This window comes from Rutidosis leptorrhynchoides, chromosome 11, assembly GCF_046630445.1.
Source record: "Rutidosis leptorrhynchoides isolate AG116_Rl617_1_P2 chromosome 11, CSIRO_AGI_Rlap_v1, whole genome shotgun sequence".
Lineage (NCBI taxonomy): Eukaryota > Viridiplantae > Streptophyta > Magnoliopsida > Asterales > Asteraceae > Rutidosis > Rutidosis leptorrhynchoides.
Genome location: NC_092343.1, coordinates 37,021,379 through 37,029,542, shown reverse-complemented (window position 1 = coordinate 37,029,542; position 8,164 = coordinate 37,021,379). Strand labels below are relative to the sequence as shown.

Sequence of the window (8,164 nt, the reverse complement as noted above, 5' to 3'; positions counted from 1 at the left end):
GGACTGAGAATACATGCGCTACTTTTGTAAATGTTTTACGGAATAGACACAAGTAATTGAAACAACATTATATGGTTGAATTATCGAAATCGAATATGCCCCTTTTTAGTCTGGTAATCTAAGAATTAGGGAACAGACACCCTAATTGACGCGAATCCTAAAGATAGATCTATTGGGCCCAACAAGCCCCATCCAAAGTACCGGATGCTTTAGTACTTCGAAATTTATATCATGTCCGAAGGAGGATCCCAGAATAATGGGGATATTCTTATATGCATATTGTTAATGTCGGTTACCAGGTGTTCAATCCATATGAATGATATTTTTGTCTCTATGCATGGGACGTATGTTTATGAGAAATGGAAATATGAAATCTTGTGGTCTATTAATATTATGAAATGATTATTTATGATAAACTAATGAACTCACCAACCTTTTGGTTGATACTTTAAAGCATGTTTATTCTCAGGTATGAAAGAAATCTTTCGCTGTGCATTTGCTCATCTTAGAGATATTACTTGGAGTCATTCATGACATATTTCAAAAGACGTTGCATTCGAGTCGTTGAGTTCATCAAGATTATTATTAAGTCAATTATAGTTAGATATATTATAAAATGGTATGCATGCCGTCAACTTTCGATGTAATTAAAGATTATCTTTTCAAAAACGAATGCAATGTTTGTAAAATGTATCATATAGAGGTCAAGTACCTCGCGATGTAATCAACTGATGTGAATTGTTTATAATCGATATGGACTTCGTTCGGATGGATTAGGACGGGTCTTTTCAATTTATATTTAAGAATTCAGTTAGACTTCAATTTTCTCAACTGTTTCCAACCTGCTTATTTAGCTGTTATTCGCGTTTATGGTTTTATTTATTTTGATTTTGTCAACATCTATACAATATTATTCTATGATTTGGTCCCATTACTAGCAACCATTCAAATAATATTAAATATTAGTTTATGAAGTTTCATATTTATTCTTGGTTAGTCCTATAAAAAAGCCCCGCGAATTCGCAGGCATTAAGTTAGTAGAAAGAAAAAAAAAATGGAAAACAAAAGAAATTATATTTTTAAAGTGTTTTCAACCTTTAATCGTGATGTCAACATCAATGCGATTTGAGAAGGTCTCGAGAATTCCGTTTATTTGATGTCAATATTGTCGTTCAATAAAAAAAATTCTTAAGACTATCATTGAAATACAAAAAAAAGTTATATATGTTTCAATAACCATCACTTTCAAGTCAACAATAACTCTTATATACAATACATTTATGCACATAGAGATGCACATAAACATAAGTTATCAGTTACCACTAAAAAAGTTCAAAAGCAAAATACTGTTATCCTTGAAAAAAGAAATTTATTTATCAACATGCATATTTGTGAGTTATAATCTAGTATAAACAAGAAACCAATTGTGATATTCTGTTATCTAAATACAAAACAACTTAATCTTCTATAGATTAATATTATATATTTTATTAAGATGAAGATGATATATTCATAATTAAAATATTAGATATGCTACATATATTATTGTTATTCTTATATGGAGTATATTATAATTATAATTATAATTATAATTATAATACATACTAATTCACGTAAAAAACTTGCAATTCCATTAGCTCCAAATCCGTCCTTTTACTGTTCTACTGTTTACACCTACCCCATCTCTCACATAAACTCTCACCCGATACTCATGCTTTCTAGAGCTTTCTCCTCCTCACAATTACTCATATCAAGTTCAGTCCAGGAACCCTAGAAGACAACCATACCGATCACCAACCCTAATCTCGAAAGCCATACAACTCATTACTTCGAAGCACTTGCTACAGCCTGGCTCTCAACTCTTCCATTCTGGCAAATCACTAAACCCCATTGACGTTCATACTTGGCTTCAGTCCAGTGAGGTGTATCACGTGTTTACCTCCTTTCTACATGATCGAAATGTCTCCAATGAGGTAGCATATATTCAATTCTCCAAATACGTCCTTTTACTGTTCTACTGTTTACACCTACCCCATCTCTCACATAAACTCTCACCCGATACTCATGCTTTCTAGAGCTTTCTCCTCCTCACAATTACTCATATCAAGTTCAGTCCAGGAACCCTAGAAGACAACCATACCGATCACCAACCCTAATCTCGAAAGCCATACAACTCATTACTTCGAAGCACTTGCTACAGCCTGGCTCTCAACTCTTCCATTCTGGCAAATCACTAAACCCCATTGACGTTCATACTTGGCTTCAGTCCAGTGAGGTGTATCACGTGTTTACCTCCTTTCTACATGATCGAAATGTCTCCAATGAGGTAGCATATATTCAATTCTCTGAACTAATTGACTTAAGTGTCGGACTACAATTAGGGCTTTTGACTTTTCTTAAATGAGTATTTGTTATTGAGATTTGAAAAAACTTATAAACTCAGTTTCAATGATTTATTAGCTGTAGAGTATACTATACAAGCCATAAGCTTAAGTTAGTAAGTTTATTGCAATTTAAGGGTTGTTTGGATCATCTTCATGAACTACGTCGTTGTTCTTGCAGTGATAGTGATTTCAAGTTGTATAGTTCATTATGATCACCAAACCATGTGTTTGATGAAATGCTTAAATGAAAAAGAACTTTCATTATATCTTTTTAGGTTTAAGACTCTCCATTGACAATGCACATTTGCAGCTAAAAGCTCCAATTTCTAATTATTATCTGTCAAGTTTGCAGTTATGAGATTTCAATCAACGTAAACAAGAAAGGGATTATCAGTAGGTAAATTGGGACTGTGGAGGTTATCAATCCTTATATTTGTAAGATAGGAGAAATTAAACCTGAACCGCTTTCATTAAGTGTTACTGTATTCATGATTTATAATTAAAATTAGTGACCTTCAGGGATGTGATGACCATTAGAAGCTCTGATCTTTCTTTTCTATAAAACCATCTATAATGTAGTGTTTTTATTTTTTTTTTGTTTTTAGGCTTGCATTTTTTATTTTGAACATACAAATACAATGACTTTTAGCTTTATGTGATAGTGAAACTTCATGTGCCATTTTCTAGACACCTATAACAAAGCAAAGTTTTCTTTTATTAACTCACAATTTCTAGCTTTGTTCATTGTCTTTGAAGCTATTGCTGTTATTGTGGTTGTCGTTCTTTTATGTATAAATAATGATAGATTATCATTTCATTGTAATTTTGTTCATGTTTGAATGTTGTATTTCTTATTCAGTCAGTCACGTACCCGGTTGCACCTGCTGTTTTGCTTTATCCTTGATGTAAGTAATACTTATTTTATTTTATTTTCTTCCTTCTTCTTTGTTTTAAATTGTATTTCATTTGCTAACTGTTTTGTGCTGAAACATTTGCGATGGTTACTTATATTGAAATTTGCATACTTAATACCATCACATTAGAAGTCATTTATAACTGCAAAATATAATTATTTAATGCCAACGATAGTTCTAATTTAGTCAAATTCATAATTAAATTGGAAGGGAGATTAATGACTAAAAAGGGATGGGCCTAAGAGTTTCTTTATAGCCAATTTTTCAGTTGTTCTATATAAGTGGATCACTTTAGGTTGGACGTGATAACATTGGTATTACACATGATCAAAGATTCAAACATGTCATCGTTGCTAACTTTTCTTTTAAAAAAAAAAAAATTTGTTACAGGAACTACTGTAACTGTGCTCGGTAAGGAAAGATGTGAACGTACAAGATATGAATGATGTGGACATACATTATATGAAGGGAAAGGGGAACATGTCAGTTTGCTATCAACAGTTTACCATTTGTTTGTACATATCTTATCTACACTCAATACTCTTAGCATAATGTTCTTTATGAATACTTAAAATGTTTAACTTTATGGACGTTCAAAACCCGCAGCGAAGCGCGGTCACTCACCTAGTTATATTTAAAATATAGTAAATAATATACATAGAGGATTTTTTTTTTTGTATGATATAAAAAATACATGTGAGAGCTACACAGTATCTGCAGATGCCATTCTTATATATACTAATTACCGTATTAATGAAGTTTGTTGATTGGTGGATACATTAGTGGGACATGCAATTAAATGAGGTCAACTCTACAAACCACAAATGATATAGTCAAACGACTAATCAACTAATATTATTTTACTAGTTTCAATATTTTCTTCTCATAATTTCATCCATCAATCACTATAACGAATTATATACATTTTTCGTTATATACATTTTAATATATACTAATAGATCGACAAAGTGTTTTCAATGTAAACAATAACCATAAGTCATTTTTTTAAACCTTGAGCTTTTTACCTACTTCATTTCATTCATTTGCTTCTACTTTTTATTCATTTCATCTATCGAATTCAATAAACGATCTGCCGCTGCAACGCGCGGAGACCTTAACTCGTTTGCGTCTATTGTACATTGCTTTAATACCCCAAAGATAATTAGTTGTTACAGTTTTTTTGTTTTTTTTTTTTTTGCAAAAAAACGATAACATTAATAACAGATCTGAAGATCAACTCATACAACCGATACAAGAGAATTCAAAAATGAGCTCTAGCTGTACTAAACAAACCTATTCAAACGGCTCACCAACTGGGTGAGAAATCATGTTTTACAAGGAGACCAAAATACAACTAAAGCTATAACCACAGGAATCTCAAATACCGATAATACTACACTGACACACGACTTAACAAATAGAATGGCGTCAGCGATCGGAAGAACGCCAATCGCCTTTGCTACAATAGAACAGGAAAAAATCAGCGTCCGCACTGCTTCCCGAGTCGTCAAAAGAATAACTTGTACAGAGTATAACGCTAGAGAGATTAATTAAGAAGATGGAATCCTCTTAGAAATACAAAAGTACAACAATGAACTTATGAGCTCGACTAAACACAAGATAATGAGAGTTCACAACAATACAATATGAAACCATTCAAACCTCTACAAGAGAGTAACCAGTCTTAACGTCTACAAAAAAATTAAAAATCATCTATCTAATAAATCAATAATAAGAACCAACAAACAACCAGCTCATATATCTTTGATAAACACAGAGGATTTTTACATTTTAGCACCTTGAATCGACTTTTGTCTCTTTGGCCCTTTAATCTTAACCAGCCTCGTCGAAGCATCTTTTGAGCTAATAATTGTATCATCGTACTTTTTTTTTTCAATAAACACAGCGGAAGTTTAATTTACGAAACAAACTTTTATATACAAACATAAACAAAGATACGACACTCTGTTCTTAATTACATAATTATCAACAACATGTGTTACATTAATAACCGATTACATATACAAAACGACTAGACATCAGAGTTGGCTGTGTCAAACATATCTTCAAACGCCCACTCCCGTCCAACCACCTACCAAGAAGCAAAACCTGCAAGGGAGGAAGTGAGGAGGTTAGCCGAAGCTAAGTGAATGGAACTATCAACAAGTCTAACATTCAGTAACAACTAGTACTACAACAACAACAACAACAACAACAACAACAACAATAACAACAACAACGACGACTAAAAAAAAAATCCTCTAGTTAGAGGAACTGCGGCCTGGTCGGGCACTCGACCACTAGCTGATAAGGCTAAAGTCTATCGTTATCCCTACCACTGAATCCTCGGTATAGTCATCCACACGCAGGCGATGCGTCATTCAACACTATACTCAACAAACAGCAGTTAATAGGACCCAACCTAACAAGTCGAGGTTGACCTTCTTGAGTACAATTGTCATACCCCCAAATATGGCCTGGGGTTAATATGACTTTTCCAATATCATCACACAGTTATATAAACGAGAACGACTCTAAATGGGACGTTTAATAAATTCAATAATTCAATTGCAGCGGAAAGCAAAATGTTTTACATGGTAAACCCAAAAGTAACTAATGTTTAACAAATGATCAGAAATAATAAATGCGGACTTCAATGCACCAGCTAGCAAATCACATAGGGCAGCACATAAGCTATTCTTCACCTGAGACAAACATGCTTAAAATGTCAACACAATGGTTGAGTGAACATCATAGGTTTAATAATTAATAAGTTTTAGACCACAAGATTTATTTTAGAACATCAAAATATTCAATATGCCATGAGTTATAATATCGAGCTAAACATTAACCCCTGACACTGTACGGGTGTCGGCAATCATTATTATGTACCCCCTTGACGATCACACCAATGGGTAGAGACGTCACTCTCAATAGGCCTACTCACAATATTTAAGCTTGCAAAATTCCAATTCCAGCAATTAATGATATTATGGCGGGGATTTGCATGTAAGAATACAAGTTAACAATAATCTCATGAAGTTGCATATCAAAAAGTTTAGGCACTTGTGTCTAAATTGTAAATCATTTAAAGCAAGTATGTGTCTCACCCCAAGATTTATAAAATATAATAAAATATGTAAAAAGCGGGGCTATGAGTTCACCTTAGTAGCACAGAAAAAATATTCCACAAGAGTAATGAATTGAACGGAAGAATATGATCAGAATCTCAACCTAGAGATAGAATGTACGATCAGAGATATAGCCTAAAAGACTTAAGTATAACAATTATACTAATGATGATGGTTTTCTAAAATAATTTCCATTTTTGAAAAATTACCATTTATGGAAAGTTTCCACTTATTGAAACTTTCTAATTATAGAAAGTTCGGGTTATAATCTATAACAAGACTTTGTACACCTTTCCCCAAATCTCGTTTCTATCATACAAGTCACTCTGATAGTCAGTTGTTACCGGGCGCCCAGGATTCTTGACCAGAATCTATGTCATGGCATTCGAAATCCACAAGCGGTTCCCATTAGGCAACAAGGACCACCCTAGGCCATATGTAGCGGTGAGGTTCGTATATAGTGCACATTATCTCAATTATAACCTTCACTTATTTAAAGGTGTATAATCTTTTATTATATAGTTAAGTTAATTATATATATATATATATATATATATATATATATATATATATATATATATATATATATATATAGTTAGTATTAGTATTATATAACTATTAATAGTTTATCTTAAATCATAATTATTATCTTAGATTAAATAATTTTTATAATATACTAACCATTATCTCATACTATATATATAATATAATTAGTTACATTATTTATTACTTAGTTACAAGATACTTATTAATATAGTACATAATTAATTCAATACATCCCATAAATACTCTAATAATTAATTAAATACCTAATAACAATATAAATAATTTTTATAGCCTTAGTTAGTTATACAAATCAGTAGAAAAATTTAAGAAAATAATTTCATTAAAATTTTGTATTTAAATTCATTTTTTTATTCTTGATTTAATCACAAAACAAGTTTAATTATATATAAAATATTAATAAACATAAATAATTATTTTTAAAAATTTTATATGTTCCTTACAGTAAATAAACCTGTAGAAAAATATTAAATAAAATATTTCATTATTTTATAATTATTTCCTTATTTACTTCCTATTTACATTACAATAGTGTTTAACTATGTAAAAATTATTAATTCGACCCATAAATTAATTTTTATATTTTTATATATTTATACAAAGTTTAAGAACTCAAAAAAATTATTTATTATTATTTATTTACTGTATATATTTTTATTACGAATTTCTCCTAGTTTCCAAAATTAAATAATACAAAATTCCTATTTAATTTTTATAAATTATATTCTGACCTAAATAACTAATTTAAACATCATATTTTACTGGAAAAATAATTATATAGTGTAATTAGCCTTTTTACTATTTTTTTTATAAATATATATGTATATCGTATATATATGTATTAATAAACTATTTTAATTAAATAAAATATAAAAACGTATGAAAAATCAGAAAAATTATTTTTCTTAGATCTCTTATTACATATTAATAATTAACATGCATAATTTATAATTAAATTAATTCAATACTTAATTATTATATATATATATATATATATATATATATGTATTTTTGGCCGAATGAAAACACAAAGAAATTAATAAAAATGGTTAAATCAACTCATAAATCTGAAAATTTAATTTTATGAAACTTATTAATCATATAGTTAATTATCATGAGTTTAGAAAAATTTAATAAATTGCAAAAGTATTTTTATTTCCTTTGTTGGGGG

General features: G+C 30.3%; 1 long non-coding RNA gene across 1 annotated transcript; it reads left to right on the top strand.

Annotated features, from left to right (window-relative positions):
* Positions 1-2,017: 2,017 nt before the first annotated feature.
* LOC139876273 (uncharacterized) lies at positions 2,018-4,011 on the top strand. Its single transcript, XR_011768002.1, has 3 exons — positions 2,018-2,326; positions 3,244-3,289; positions 3,689-4,011. It is a non-coding gene; the product is annotated as an uncharacterized lncRNA (long non-coding RNA).
* Positions 4,012-8,164: the final 4,153 nt, after the last annotated feature.